A 16,912-nucleotide genomic window follows, 5' to 3' on the forward strand; every position below is an offset into this window, starting at 1 on the left:
AATTGCCGGTCTAAGCAAAGTACCAGTATATGTGTAAATAGACTTTAATGTAGTCTCCTGCCTGCGGTCCGCAGGATCCTTGAGGGCCGCTGTGTCAGGGGACGGTAGCGCCACCTTCTTGGAAAGGCGTGTTAAGGCTTTGTCCACTGTGGGAGAGGATTCCCAACGTACCCTGTCCTGTGTAGGGAAAGGGTACGCTATAAGAACCCTTTTGGGAATCTGCAGCTTCTTATCTGGAGTTTCCCATGCTTTTTCACATAACTCATTTAGTTCATGGGAAGGAGGAAAATTCATAACCTGTTTCCTTCCCTTAAACATGTGTATCCTCGTGTCGGGCACCGAGGGCTCATCAGTGATATGTAAAACATCTTTTATTGCAATAATCATGCACTGAATACTTTTTGTCACCCTGGGGTGCAATCTTGCTTCATCATAGTCGACACTGGAATCAGAGTCCGTGTCGGTATCTGTGTCCCCTATTTGTGAGAAGGGACTTTTCTGAGACCCCGACGGGTCCTGTGAGTCGGTGCCATCCGTAGATTGAACACCTGTCGACACCCTGGACTCTGCTTTGTCCAGCCTTTTATGTAGTGAAGCTACACTTGCATTTAACATATGCCACATATCCATCCAATCCTGAGTCGGCACTGCCGACTGTGACACACCACTCATCTGTTCCACCTCCTCTTTGGATAAGCCTTCCGCTTCAGACATGCCGACACACGTGCCGACACCCCACACACACTGGGATATAACTATAAGGGGACAATTCCCTAAAGAAGGCCCTTTGGAGAGACAGAGAGAGAGTATGCCAGCACACACCAGCGCCAAACTGACCCAGGAAAACCCAGACAGCGCTTTTATATATATATAAATTGATTTCCCCCACTCACTGCGCCAATTATGTGCCCTCCTCTCTTTTTTCAGCCCTCTGAGCTCTTCAGCAGGGGAGAGTCCGGGGAGCCAGCGTTCTCTGCAGCTTCTGTGGAGAAAATGGCGCTGGTTAGTGCTGAGGGATCAAGCTCCGCCCCCTCCAGCGGCAGGCTTCAGTCCCGTTCTGTATCTGAAAATAATGGCGGGGAATCATTTATTTACTGCCTCAGCAGCCTAATAACATCCTTTTGTGCCAAAACGAGGTTTATTGCTGCCCAGGGCGCCCCTTCTGCACCCTGCACCCATCAGTGCCATGTGTGTGTGTTATGTGGGAGCAATGGCGATCTGACGTCTTCTTTCTTTTCTAATACTCACCCGGCTTCTTTTTTCCGGCATCTGTGAGGAGGATGGCGGCGCGGCTCCGGGACGAACCCCAGGGTGAGACCTGTGTTCCGACTCCCTCTGGAGCTAATGGTGTCCAGTAGCCTAAGAAGCAGAGCCCTTAAACTCTTAAGAAGTGGGTCTGCTTCTCTCCCCTCAGTCCCACGATGCAGGGAGTCTGTTGCCAGCAGAGCTCCCTGAAAATAAAAAACCTAACAAAATTCTTTTCACAGAAACCTCAGGAAAGCTCCCTGTAATGCACCCTATCTCCTCTGGGCACAAGATCTAACTGAGGTCTGGAGGAGGGGCATAGAGGGAGGAGCCAGTGCACACCATACTAGAAAGTTCTTTTAGGTGTCCATGTCTCCTGCGGAGCCCGTCTATACCCCATGGTCCTTACAGAGTCCCCAGCATCCTCTAGGACGTAAGAGAAAAGCGGATTTACCTGCGGTAGCTGTGGAAACCAGGTCCGTGAGACCTTCCCCAAATAAGTCCTCACCCTTGTAAGGCAAAACCTCCATATGCCTCTTTGAGTCGGCATCACCCGTCCATTGGCGGGGCCACAGGGCTCGCCTAGCAGAAAACGCCATTGCGTTGGCTCTGGAACCCAGTAGGCCAACGTCTCTCTGAGCATCTCTCATATTTAGGACAGCATCCTTTATATGACCCAAGGTCAGTAAAATGGTATCCTTATCCAGGGTATCAATGTCAGCAGACAAGGTATCTATCCACGCTGCTACTGCACTACAAACCCAAGCTGACGCTATCGCCGGTCTGAGCAAGGTACCAGTATGTGTATAAATTGACTTCAAGGTAGTCTCCTGCCTGCGATCAGCAGGATCCTTGAGGGCTCCGGTATCTTGCGACGGCAGCGCCACCTTTTTGGATAAGCGCGTTAACGCCTTGTCCACCCTGGGGGAGGATTCCCACCGTATCCTGTCCTTAGCCGGGAAAGGATACGCCATAAGAATCCTTTTGGGAATCTGCAGTTTCTTGTCTGGAGTTTCCCAAGCCCTTTCAAACAACTCATTTAACATATGGGAAGGGGGGAAAGTAACCTCCGGTTTCTTTTCTTTAAACATGTGGACCCTCGTGTCAGGTACAGAGGGGTCATCAGTAATATGCAACACATCTTTTAATGCAATAATCATATAATGAATACTTTTTGTCAACTTTGGCTGCAACCTCGCATCATCGTAGTCGACACTGGAGTCAGAATCCGTGACGGTATCAGTGTCTGCTATTTGGGATAGTGGGCACTTCTGAGACCCAGAAGGGCCCTGTGACATAGTAAAAGGCAAGGATGAACTCCCTGCATTTTCCCTGCACTCCAACCTTTTATGTAATAAATTCACATTTGCATTTAAAACATTCCACATATCCAACCAATCAGGTGTCGGCGTTGCCGACGGAGACACCACAGTCATTTACTCCACCTACTCCCTAGAAGAGCCTTCCGCTTCAGACATCCCGACATACGCGTACCGACACTCCCACACACTCAGGGAAATATCCAATCTAGAGACAGTCCCCCAATAAGGCCCTTTGGAGAGACAGAGAGAGAGTATGCCAGCACACACCCAGCGCCAATGACCCTGGAAAACAATTTCCCAGACACACAGCGCTTTAATATTATTCAATATACATTCACTGCCAAATTAAGTGCCCCCCCCCCCTCTTTTTAAGCCCTCTGTCACCGTGTTCAGCAGGGGAGAGTCCAGGGAGCCAGCTCTGCAGTGTGCTGTGGAGAAAATGGCGCTGGACAGTGCTGTGGAATCAAGCTCCGCCCCCTCAGCGGCGGGCTTCGGTCCCGCTCAAAAATACGATACTGGCGGGGGATTTGTATATATATATAGCCTCCGCAGCCCATATATACTAAAATGCCAGCCTAGAGGTTTTATATTGCTGCCCAGGGCGCCCCCCCTGCGCCCATCCGTGCCTCAGTGTGTGTTGTGTGTGGGAGCAATGGCGAGCAGCGTTACCTCAGTGAAGATCAGAAGTCTTCTGCCGCCTGTGATGTCTTCTTTCTTCTAATACTCACCCGGCTTCTATCTTCCGGCTCTGCAAGAAGGACGGCGGCGCGGCTCTGGGACGAACGGCTAGGGTGAGACCTGCGTTCCGAACCCTCTGGAGCTAATGGTGTAGCCTAAGAAGCAGAGCCTATCCCTTAAGTAGGTCTGCTTCTCTCTCCTCAGTCCCACGATGCAGGGAGCCTGTTGCCAGCAGGGCTCCCTGAAAATAAAAAAACCTAACAAAATTCTTTTAATCAGAGAAACTCAGGAGAGCTCCCCTGTAATGCACCCAATCTCCTCTGGGCACAGGATCTAACTGAGGTCTGGAGGAGGGGCATAGAGGGAGGAGCCAGTGCACACCCATTCTAAAGTTCTTTATAGTGCCCATGTCTCCTGCGGAGCCCGTCTATACCCCATGGTCCTTACGGAGTCCCCAGCATCCTCTAGGACGTAAGAGAAATGCTATTTTACCTTGCTGAGCACTCTTTAGAAGCATCACTACAGGAAACAAAAAACACCTTGAGATCCCTTGTCCTGGAGAAGAGCTCCATCTGCCAATTAACCCGAGATGCCATCATATTAATATTGATCCCACCTGTCCACAATCTGCTGGAAGACTTCTGGGTAAAGGAACCATTCACTGGCATGAAAGGTTTATTTCCTGAGGCACCCTACTTCCTAGTTTACTACACCCAGGATGAAAAAGTTGCAATACCTAGAATGTTTTGCTCTGCCTATCTCATAATCTGTCAATGGCATCCTGATGATTTAGGAAAGTCAGCACTGTGCAATTGTCTCATTGATCTTTATGATCTTTCCTCATGAGAACTACCAATCTCGAACTACTGTTGGACTATTAATTGTGAGTCCAAGACACTAACTGGTGATGTCCCACAACTTTGAATTCCAGTGTCCAGCAGCCTCCTGAGGAGCGAGAAAATGTGTGCAAACCTGGAACTTGGGGTCCAAACTACCAAAGCAGGACTAAGCGGTTAGACCTGGAGCTATTAGCCACGTAAAAGGTTAATAGGTGTCTGATAGGAGCAACAATTGAATAGTAGCTCTGATATTTGAATCGGCCCAACTGAGTGGACAACTTTCCCATGGGAGACTGACTCTTCAAATCCCCATACGGACAAAAGGAAAAAAAACTCTAGTCTGGGGGTATTAACTATGGAAAAAGGAACAGTTTTCATCTGTAGCCAGTGAAATAATCTTAACCAGTTCAAGACCAAATACAATAGGGACTCCAGAATCCTCTTGGACTCTACATCCGGGTGTAGTTTGTTATGCCGGCGGTCGGGCTCCCGGCAGGCAGCATACCGATGCCGGAATCCCAACCACCGGCAAAACGACAGCTGGGCGAGCACAAATAAGCCCCTTGCGGGCCCGCTGCGCTCGCCACGCTGCTGGAACGGTGGCGCGCCACGCTATCTATTCTCTTATCCAGGGGGGTCATGGACCCCCAAGAGGGAGAAAAGCGGTCGGTATGCCGGCGCCGGTATGCTGGTTATCGGGAGCCTAGCCGCCAGCAAACTGAAGACCACCCCTACATCCACCTTCATAAGACAGAGGGAAACGTGCTAAGATTGCTAATGTTGAAATCCTAGCCCCAATACACCAAACAGTCCAAACATCAGTCAGGCAGCAGTCCTCACAAATCTGCTCCACTAGTTAGCAAATCCAATTTTGTTCTGTCGGATTCCGCGCCCTCTACGTTAGCTTCAACTATCTCTTATTTACAGACCCAAATCAAAAGCTAAGCGGAGTCTAATGAGACGACTCCTGCGACCTCCAGATTTTCAGTGCTCTGGGATATGTATTGTTGGCTCACATTGCATCCTCACCACCTTTGTTCCTCTTCATTAAGGCACAAAGAATTCTCAAGGTCAGAGCCTTCAGCCACCTTACCTAACTTCTTTCAAGGGAGGAAGAATTAAAATAATAAGATTTTACTTACCGATAAATCTATTTCTCGTAGTCCGTAGTGGATGCTGGGGACTCCGTCAGGACCATGGGGAATAGCGGCTCCGCAGGAGACAGGGCACAAAAAGTAAGCTTTTAGGATCACATGGTGTGTACTGGCTCCTCCCCCTATGACCCTCCTCCAAGCCTCAGTTAGGTACTGTGCCCGGACGAGCGTACACAATAAGGAAGGATCTTGAATCCCGGGTAAGACTCATACCAGCCACACCAATCACACCGTACAACCTGTGATTTGAACCCAGTTAACAGTATGATAACAACGAAGGAGCCTCTGAAAAGATGGCCCACAACAATAACAACCCGATTTTTGTAACAATAATTATGTACAAGTAATGCAGACAATCCGCACTTGGGATGGGCGCCCAGCATCCACTACGGACTACGAGAAATAGATTTATCGGTAAGTAAAATCTTATTTTCTCTAACGTCCTAGTGGATGCTGGGGACTCCGTCAGGACCATGGGGATTATACCAAAGCTCCCAAACGGGCGGGAGAGTGCGGATGACTCTGCAGCACCGAATGAGAGAAACTCCAGGTCCTCCTCAGCCAGGGTATCAAATTTGTAGAATTTTACAAACGTGTTCCCCCCTGACCACGTAGCTGCTCGGCAAAGTTGTAAAGCCGAGACCCCTCGGGCAGCCGCCCAAGATGAGCCCACCTTCCTTGTGGAATGGGCATTTACAGATTTTGGCTGTGGCAGGCCTGCCACAGAATGTGCAAGCTGAATTGTACTACAAATCCAACGAGCAATAGTCTGCTTAGAAGCAGGAGCACCCAGCTTTTTGGGTGCATACAATATAAACAGCAAGTCAGACTTTCTGACTCCAGCCGTCCTGGAATTATATATATATATATATATATATATATATATATTTTCAGGGCCCTGACAACGTCTAGCAACTTGGAGTCCTCCAAGTCCCTAGTAGCCGCAGGCACCACCATAGGTTGTTTCAGGTGAAACGCTGACACCACCTTAGGAAGAAACTGGGGACAAGTCCGCAGTTCTGCCCTGTCCGAATGGAAAATTAAATATGGGCTTTTGTAAGACAAAGCCGCCAATTCTGACAATCGCCTGGCCGAGGCCAGGGCAAACAGCATGGTCACTTTCCATGTGAGATATTTCAAATCCACAGATTTGAGCGGTTCAAACCAATATGATTTGAGGAATCCCAACACTACTTTGAGATCCCCCGGTGCCACTGGAGGCACAAAAGGGGCTGTATATGCAATACTCCCTTGACAACGTCTGGACTTCAGGAACCGAAGCCATTCTTTCTGGAAGAAAATCTACAGGGCCGAAACTTGAACCTTAATGGACCCCAATTTGAGGCTCATAGACACTCCTGTTTGCAGGAAGTGCAGAAATCGACCTAGTTGAAATTTCTTCGTGGGGCCTTCCTGGCCTCACCCACGCAACATATTTTCACCACATGTGGTGATAACGTTGTGCGGTCACCTCCTTCCTGGCTTTGACCAGGGTAGGTATGACCTCTTCCGAAATGCCTTTTCCCTTAGGATCCGGCGTTCAACCGCCATGCCGTCAAACGCAGCCGCGGTAAGTCTTGGAACAGACATGGTACTTGCTGAAGCAAGTCCCTTCTTAGCTCCCAAGGCCATTAGTCCTCTGTGAGCATCTCTTGAAGTTCCGGGTACCAAGTCCCTCTTGGCCAATCCGGAGCCACGAGTATAGTTCTTACTCCTCTACGTCTTATAATTCTCAATACCTTGGTTATGAGAAGCAGAGGAGGGAACACATACACCGACTGTTACACCCACGGTGTTACCAGGACGTCCACAGCTATCGCCTGAAGGTCTCGTGACCTGGCGCAATACCTGTCCCGTTTTTTTGTTCGGGCGGGACGCCATCATGTCCACCTTTGGTCTTTCCCAACGGTTCACAATCATGCGTAAAACTTCCCGATGAAGTTCCCACTCTCCCGGGTGGAGGTCGTGCCTGCTGAGGAAGTCTGCTTCCCAGTCGTCCACTCCCGGAATGAACACTGCTGACAGTGCTATCACATGATTTTCCGCATAGCGAAAAATCCTTGCAGTTTTGCCACTGCCCTCCTGCTTCTTGTGCCGCCCTTTCTGTTTACGTGGGCGACTGCCGTGATGTTATCCCACTGGATCAATACCGGCTGACCTTGAAGCAGAGGTCTTGCTAAGCTTAGAGCATTAGAACTTTGCTCTTAGCTCCAGTATATTTATGTGGAGAGAATTCTCCAGACTTGATCACACTCCCTGGAAATTTTTTCCCTGTGTGACTGCTCCCCAGCCTCTCAGGCTGGCCTCCGTGGTCACCAGCATCCAATCCTGAATGCCGAATCTGCGGCCCTCTAGAAGATGAGCACTCTGTAATCACCACAGGAGAGACACCCTTGTCCTTGGATATAGGGTTATCCGCTGATGCATCTGAAGATGCGATCCGGACCATTTGTCCAGCAGATCCCACTGAAGAGTTCTTGCGTGAAATCTGCCGAATGGAATCGCTTCGTAATAAGCCACCATTTTTACCAGGACTCTTGTGCAATGATGCACTGACACTTTTCCTGGTTTTAGGAGGATCCCGATTAGCTCGGATAACTCCCTGGCTTTCTCCTCTGGGAGAAACACCTTTTTCTGGACTGTGTCCAGAATCATCCCTAGGACCAGCAGACGTGTCGTCGGAACAACTGCGGTTTTGGAATATTTAGAATCCACCCGTGCTGTCGTAGAACTACTTGAGATAGTGCTACTCCGACCTCCAACTGTTCTCTGGACCTTGTTCTTATCAGGAGGTCGTCCATTTTCTTTGAAGACGAATCCTCATTTCGGTCATTACCTTGGTAAGGACCCGGGGTGCCTTGGACAATCCAACGGCATCGTCTGAAACTGATAGTGACAGTTCTGTACCACGAACCTGAGGTACCCTTGGTGAGAAAGGCAAATTTTGGGACATGGAGGTAAGCATCCCTGATGTCCCGGGACACCATATAGTCCCCTTCTTCCCGGTTCGCTATCACTGCTCTGAGTGACTGCATCTGGATTTGAACCTTTGTAAGTGTTCAAATATTTCAGATTTAGAATAGGTCTCACCTAGCCTTCTGGCTTCAGTACCACCATATAGTGTGGAATAATACCCCTTTCCTTGTTGTAGGAGGGGTAATTTTATTATCACCTGCTGGGAATACAGCTTGTGAATTGTTTTCAATACTGCCTCCCTGTCGGAGGGAGACATTGGTACAGCAGACTACAGGAACCTGCGAGGGGGAAACGTCTCGACATTCCAATCTGTACCCCTTGGATACTACTTGTAGGATCCAGGGGTCCTGTACGGTCCCAGCGTCATGCTGAGAACTTGGTAGAAGCGGTGGAGGGCTTCTGTTCCTGGGAATGGGCTGCCTGCTGCAGTCTTCTTCCCTTTCCTCTATCCCTGGGCAGATATGACTCTTATAGGGACGAAAGGACTGAGGCTGAAAAGACGGTGTCTTTTTCTGCAGAGATGTGACTTAGGGTAAAAAACGGTGGATTTTCCAGCAGTTGCCGTGGCCACCAGGTCCCATGGACCGACCCCAAATAATTCCTCCCCTTTATACGGCAATACATCTTTGTGCCGTTTGGAATCTGCATCACCTGACCACTGTCGTGTCCATAAACATCTTCTTGCAGATATGGACATCGCATTTACTCTTGATGCCAGAGTGCAAATATCCCTCTGCGCATCTCGCATATATAGAAATGCATCCTTTAAATGCTCTATAGTCAATAAAATACTGTCCCTGTCAAGGGTATCAATATTTTTAGTCAGGGAATCCGACCAAGCCACCTCAGCTCTGCACATCCAGGCTGAGGCGATCGCTGGTCGCAGTATAACACCAGCATGTGTGTGTATACTTTTTAGGATATTTTCCAGCCTCCTATCAGCTGGCTCCTTAAGTACGGCCCTATCTGTAGATGGTACCGCCACTTGTTCTGATAAGCATGTGAGCGCCTTATCCACCCTAAGGGGTGTTTCCCAACACGCCCTAACTTCTGGCGGGAAAGGGTATACCGCCAATAATTTTCTATCGGGGGAAACCCACGCATCATCACACACTTCATTTAATTTATCTGATTCAGGAAAAACTACAGGTAGTTTTTTCACATCCCACATAATACCCTTTTTTGTGGTACTTGTAGTATCAGAAATATGTAACACCTCCTTCATTGCCCTTAACGTGTGGCCCTAAAGGAAAATACGTTTGTTTCTTCACCGTCGACACTGAAATCAGTGTCCGTGTCTGGGTCTGTGTCGACCGACTGAGGTAAATGGGCGTTTTACAGCCCCTGACGGTGTTTGAGACGCCTGGACAGGTACTAATTTGTTCGCCGGCCGTCTCATGTCGTCAACCGGCTTGCAGCGTGTTGACATTATCAAGTAATTCCATAAATAAGCCATCCATTCCAGTGTCTACTCCCTAGAGAGTGACATCACCATTACAGGCAATTTGCTCCGCCTCCTCACCAACATTTTCCTCATACATGTCGACACACACGTACCGACATACAGCACACACATAGGGAATGCTCTGATAGAGGACAGGACCCACTAGCCCTTTGGGGAGACAGAGGGAGAGTTTGCCAGCACACACCAAAACGCTATAATTATACAGGGACAACCTTTATATAAGTGTTCCTCCCTTATAGCATTTTAATATATATTCATATCGCCAAATCAGTGCACCCCCTCTCTGTTTTAACCCTGTTTCTGTAGTGCAGTGCAGGGGAGAGCATGGGAGCCTTCCCCCCAGCATTTCTGTGAGGGAAAATGGCGCTGTGTGCTGAGGAGAATAGGCCACGCCCCCTTTTCGGCGGGCTTCTTCTCCGGAGTCTGTGATATCTGGCAGGGGTTAAATACATCCATATAGCCTCAAGGGCTATATGTGATGTATTTTTCGCCATACAGGTATTATACATTGCTGCCCAGGGCGCCCCCCCCCCCGCGCCCTGCACCCTCCGTGACCGCTGTGTGAAGTGTGCTGACAACAATGGCGCACAGCTGCAGTGCTGTGCGCTACCTGATGAAGACTGAAAGTCTTCTGCCGCCTGGTTCCGGACCTCTTCAATCTTCAGCATCTGCAAGGGGGGTCGGCGGCGCGGCTCCGGGACGAACCCCAGGGCGAGACCTGTGTTCCGACTCCCTCTGGAGCTAATGGTGTCCAGTAGCCTAAGAAGCCAATCCATCCTGCACGCAGGTGAGTTCACTTCTCTCCCCTAAGTCCCTCGATGCAGTGAGCCTGTTGCCAGCAGGACTCACTGAAAATAAAGAACCTAAAAACTTTTTCTAAGCAACTCTTTAAGAGAGCCACCTAGATTGCACCCTGCTCGGACGGGCACGAAAACCTAACTGAGGCTTGGAGGAGGGTCATAGGGGGAGGAGCCAGTACACACCATGTGATCCTAAAAGCTTACTTTTTGTGCCCTGTCTCCTGCGGAGCCGCTATTCCCCATGGTCCTGACGGAGTCCCCAGCATCCACTAGGACGTTAGAGAAAAGAATTTACTTACCGATAATTCTATTTCTCGTAGTCCGTAGTGGATGCTGGGGACTCCGTCAGGACCATGGGGAATAGCGGCTCCGCAGGAGACAGGGCACAAAAGTAAAAGCTTTAGGATCAGGTGGTGTGCACTGGCTCCTCCCCCTATGACCCTCCTCCAAGCCTCAGTTAGGATACTGTGCCCGGACGAGCGTACACAATAAGGAAGGATTTTGAATCCCGGGTAAGACTCATACCAGCCACACCAATCACACTGTACAACCTGTGATCTGAACCCAGTTAACAGCATGATAACAGCGGAGCCTCTGAAAAGATGGCTCACAACAATAATAACCCGATTTTTGTAACAATAACTATGTACAAGTATTGCAGACAATCCGCACTTGGGATGGGCGCCCAGCATCCACTACGGACTACGAGAAATAGAATTATCGGTAAGTAAATTCTTATTTTCTCTGACGTCCTAAGTGGATGCTGGGGACTCCGTCAGGACCATGGGGATTATACCAAAGCTCCCAAACGGGCGGGAGAGTGCGGATGACTCTGCAGCACCGAATGAGAGAACTCCAGGTCCTCCTCAGCCAGGGTGTGCCCCTGAGCAAGGAGCAGCTCGGCAAAGTTGTAAAGCCGAGACCCCTCGGGCAGCCGCCCAAGATGAGCCCACCTTCCTTGTGGAATGGGCATTTACATATTTTGGCTGTGGCAGGCCTGTCACAGAATGTGCAAGCTGAATTGTACTACACATCCAACTAGCAATCGTCTGCTTAGAAGCAAGAGCACCCAGTTTTTTTGGGTGCCTACAGGATAACAGCAAGTCAGTTTTCCTGACTCCAGCCGTCCTGGAAACCTATATTTTCAGGGCCCTGACAACATCTAGCAACTTGGAGTCCTCCAAGTCCCTAGTAGCCGCAGGTACCACAATAAGCTGGTGCAGGTGAAACGCTGACACCACCTTAGGGAGAAACTGGGGACGAGTCCGCAGCTCTGCCCTGTCCGAATGGACAATCAGATATGGGCTTTGTGAGACAAAGCCGCCAATTCTGACACTCGCCTGGCCGAGGCCAGGGCCAACAGCATGGTCACTTTCCATGTGAGATATTTCAAATCCACAGATTTGAGCGGTTTAAACCAATGTGATTTGAGGAATCCCAGAACTACGTTGAGATCCCACAGTGCCACTGGAGGCACAAAAGGGGGTTGTATATGCAATACTCCCTTGACAAACTTCTGGACTTCAGGAACTAAAGCCAATTTTTTCTGGAAGAAAATTGACAGGGCCGAAATTTGAACCTTAATGGACCCCAATTTGAGACCCATAGACACTCCTGTTTGCAGGAAATGCAGGAATCGACCGAGTTGAAATTTCTTCGTGGGGCCTTCCTGGCCTCACACCACGCAACATATTTTCGCCACATGTGGTGATAATGTTGTGCGGTCACCTCCTTCCTGGCTTTGACCAGGGTAGGAATGACCTCTTCCGGAATGCCTTTTTCCCTTAGGATCCGGCGTTCCACCGCCATGCCGTCAAACGCAGCCGCGGTAAGTCTTGGAACAGACATGGTACTTGCTGAAGCAAGTCCCTTCTTAGCGGCAGAAGCCATGAGTCCTCTGTGAGCATTTCTTGAAGTTCCGGGTACCAAGTCCTTCTTGGCCAATCCGGAGCCACGAGTATAGTTCTTACTCCTCTACGTCTTATAATTCTCAGTACCTTGGGTATGAGAAGCAGAGGAGGGAACACATACACCGACTGGTACACCCACGGTGTTACCAGAACGTCCACAGCTATTGCCTGAGGGTCTCTTGACCTGGCGCAATACCTGTCCAGTTTTTTGTTCAGGCGGGACGCCATCATGTCCACCTTTGGTCTTTCCCAACGGTTCACAATCATGTGGAAGACTTCCCGATGAAGTCCCCACTCTCCCGGGTGGAGGTCGTGCCTGCTGAGGAAGTCTGCTTCCCAGTTGTCCACTCCCGGAATGAACACTGCTGCCAGTGTTATCACATGATTTTCCGCCCAGCGAAGAATCCTTGCAGTTTCTGCCATTGCCCTCCTGCTTCTTGTGCCGCCCTGTCTGTTTACGTGGGCGACTGCCGTGATGTTGTCCCACTGGATCAATACCGGCTGACCTTGAAGCAGAGGTCTTGCTAAGCTTAGAGCATTGTAAATTGCCTTTAGCTCCAGTATATTTATGTGGAGAGAAGTCTCCAGACTATATCACACTCCCTGGAAATTTTTTCCCTGTGTGACTGCTCCCCAGCCTCTCAGGCTGGCATCCGTGGTCACCAGGACCCAGTCCTGAATGCCGAATCTGCGGCCCTTTAATAGATGAGCACTCTGCAGCCACCGCAGAAGAAACACCCTTGTCCTTGGAGACAGGGTTATCCGCTGATGCATCTGAAGATGCGATCCGGACCATTTTTCCAGCAGATCCCACTGAAAAGTTCTTGCGTGAAATCTGCCGAATGGAATCGCTTCGTAAGAAGCCACCATTTTTCCCAGGACCCTTGTGCAATGATGCACTGACACTTTTCCTGGTTTTAGGAGGTTCCTGACTAGCTCGGATAACTCCCTGGCTTTCTTCTCCGGGAGAAACACCCTTTTCTGGACTGTGTCCAGAATCATCCCTAGGAACAGCAGACGTGTCGTCGGAAACAGCTGCGATTTTAGAATATTTAGAATCCACCCGTGCTGTCGTAGAACTACTTGAGATAGTGCTACTCCGACCTCCAACTGTTCTCTGGACCTTGCCCTTATCAGGAGATCGTCCATTTTCTTTGAAGAAGAATCATCATTTCGGCCATTACCTTGGTAAAGACCCGGGGTGCCGTGGACAATCCAAACGGCAGCGTCTGAAACTGATAGTGACAGTTCTGTACCACGAACCTGAGGTACCCTTGGTGAGAAGGGCAAATTGGGACATGGAGGTAAGCATCCCTGATGTCCAGGGACACCATATAGTCCCCTTCTTCCTGGTTCGCTATCACTGCTCTGAGTGACTCCATCTTGATTTGAACCTTTGTATGTAAGTGTTCAAATATTTCAGATTTAGAATAGGTCTCACCGAGCCGTCTGGCTTCAGTACCACAATATAGTGTGGAATAATACCCCTTTCCTTGTTGTAGGAGGGGTACTTTGATTATCACCTGCTGGGAATACAGCTTGTGAATTGTTTCCAATACTACCTCCCTGTCGGAGGGAGACGTTGGTAAAGCAGACTTCAGGAACCTGCGAGGGGGAGACGTCTCGAATTTCCAATCTGTACCCCTGGGATACTACTTGTAGGCTCCAGGGGTCCACTTGCGAGTGAGCCCACTGCGTGCTGAAACTATTGAGACGACCCCCCACCGCACCTGAGTCCGCTTGTACGGCCCCAGCGTCATGCGGAGGACTTGGTAGAAGCGGTGGAGGGCTTCTGTTCCTGGGAATGGGCTGCCTGCTGCAGTCTTCTTCCCTTTCCTCTATCCCTGGGCAGATATGACTGGCCTTTTGCCCGCTTGCCCTTATGGGGACGAAAGGACTGAGGCTGAAAAGACGGTGTCTTTTTCTGCTGAGATGTGACTTGGGGTAAAAAAAGGTGGATTTTCCAGCTGTTGCCGTGGCCACCAGGTCCGATGGACCGACCCCAAATAACTCCTCCCCTTTATACGGCAATACTTCCATGTGCCATTTGGAATCTGCATCACCTGACCACTGTCGTGTCCATAAACATCTTCTGGCAGATATGGACATCGCACTTACTCTTGATGCCAGAGTGCAAATATCCCTCTGTGCATCTCGCATATATAGAAATGCATCCTTTAAATGCTCTATAGTCAATAAAATACTGTCCCTGTCAAGGGTATCAATATTTTCAGTCAGGGAATCCGAAAAAGCCACCTCAGCGCTGCACATCCAGGCTGAGGCGATCGCTGGTCGCAGTATAACACCAGTATGTGTGTATATACTTTTTAGGATATTTTTTTAGCCTCCTATCAGCTGGCTCCTTGAGGGCGGCCGTATCTGGAGACAGTAACGCCACTTGTGATAAGCGTGTGAGCGCCTTATCCACCCTAAGGGGTGTTTAATTTATCTGATTCAGGAAAAACTACAGGTAGTTTTTTCACACCCCACATAATACCCTTTTTTGTGGTACTTGTAGTATCAGAAATATGTAACACCTCCTTCATTGCCCTTAACATGTAACGTGTGGCCCTAAAGGAAAATACGTTTGTTTCTTCACCGTCGACACTGGAGTCAGTGTCCGTGTCGACCGACTGAGGTAAATGGGCGTTTTAAAGCCCCTGACGGTGTTTGAGACGCCTGGACAGGTACTAATTTGTTTGCCGGCCGTCTCATGTCGTCAACCGACCTTGCAGCGTGTTGACATTATCACGTAATTCCCTAAATAAGCCATCCATTCCGGTGTCGACTCCCTAGAGAGTGACATCACCATTACAGGCAATTGCTCCGTCTCCTCACCAACATCGTCCTCATACATGTCGACACACACGTACCGACACACAGCACACACACAGGGAATGCTCTGATAGAGGACAGGACCCCACTAGCCCTTTGGGGAGACAGAGGGAGAGTTTGCCAGCACACACCAAAACGCTATAATTATACAGGGACAACCTTTATATAAGTGTTTTCCCTTATAGCATCTTAATATATAATCATATCGCCAAATAAGTGCCCCCCCTCTCTGTTTTAACCCTGTTTCTGTAGTGCAGTGCAGGGGAGAGCCTGGGAGCCTTCCCACCAGCAGTTCTGTGAGGGAAAATGGCGCTGTGTGCTGAGGAGAATAGGCCCCGCCCCCTTTTCGGCGGGCTTCTTCTCCCGTTTTTCTGACAACCTGGCAGGGGTTAAATACATCCATATAGCCCCAGAGGCTATGTGTGATGTATTTTTAGCCAGTATAGGTACTTTCATTGCTGCCCAGGGCGCCCCCCCCAGCGCCCTGCACCCTCAGTGACCGTTGGTGTGAAGTGTGCTGAGAGCAATGGCGCACAGCTGCAGTGCTGTGCGCTACCTCATGAAGACTGAGAAGTCTTCAGCCGCCGATTTCTGGACCTCTTCTCTCTTCAGCATCTGCAAGGGGGTCGGCGGCGCGGCTCCGGTGACCCATCCAGGCTGTACCTGTGATCGTCCCTCTGGAGCTAGTGTCCAGTAGCCTAAGAAGCCAATCCATCCTGCACGCAGGTGAGTTCACTTCTTCTCCCCTAAGTCCCTCGTTGCAGTGAGCCTGTTGCCAGCAGGACTCACTGAAAATAAAAAACCTAATAAAACTTTTACTCTAAGCAGCTCTTTAGGAGAGCCACCTAGATTGCACCCTTCTCGGCCGGGCACAAAAACCTAACTGAGGCTTGGAGGAGGGTCATAGGGGGAGGAGCCAGTGCACACCACCTGATCCTAAAGCTTTTACTTTTGTGCCCTGTCTTCTGCGGAGCCGCTATTCCCCATGGTCCTGACGGAGTCCCCAGCATCCACTTAGGACGTCAGAGAAATCCTGTTTCTGCAAAGCCAGTTCAGAGGGTGCAGTTAAGATGGAGTACCCAAAGGCCCTGATCGGACATCTCGGGAAAGGAAAATAGCTCCTCCTGTAGGAGGAACAGTATCTGCTCAGCTCTCTAGAATTTGCAGTGACCTGCAATTAGCTCTGCAATTGCTTGGCCCAAGATTTCATTCAGTAGGACTGTCATTTCAACATTGGTTCTCTAACACACATGGCGCACAGGCAATTGTGTGTGACATTTGGAGCTGGCAAAAACTTTTGTCACGGTCCTTCCTCCAGGATTGGCCCTGGCTCTCCTCCCCTTTCCAGACATAGAAAGAAATGAGAAAAGTAGAAGAGAGTTGCACTATCCAGGTGGATGTGAAGCTTCAAAATAAACAAGCCAGAGAAAAAAGTGCACACAGGAAAAACCAAGCACCCCAATACTCTACTGCAAATGAAAGGGTTGCTGCTCCAAAAGTTATGACTGTATCCATCCTGGTAAGCATCTTCACAGGAAGGAGGTGCTTATGGAATGTTACCTTCCCTTTAGGGCCACTAGTGCCTATCAAAGAATTTAGCCTTCCTGTGTCTGGTGCAGGGTTGCTATGGCCACTTACTGGCATCAGGAACCCTAAGCTTGTTGCGTGGTTCTGTACTGGCCCCTGTC

Source organism: Pseudophryne corroboree, chromosome 1 (assembly GCF_028390025.1).
Source record: "Pseudophryne corroboree isolate aPseCor3 chromosome 1, aPseCor3.hap2, whole genome shotgun sequence".
In the NCBI taxonomy this organism is placed as follows: Eukaryota; Metazoa; Chordata; class Amphibia; order Anura; family Myobatrachidae; genus Pseudophryne; species Pseudophryne corroboree.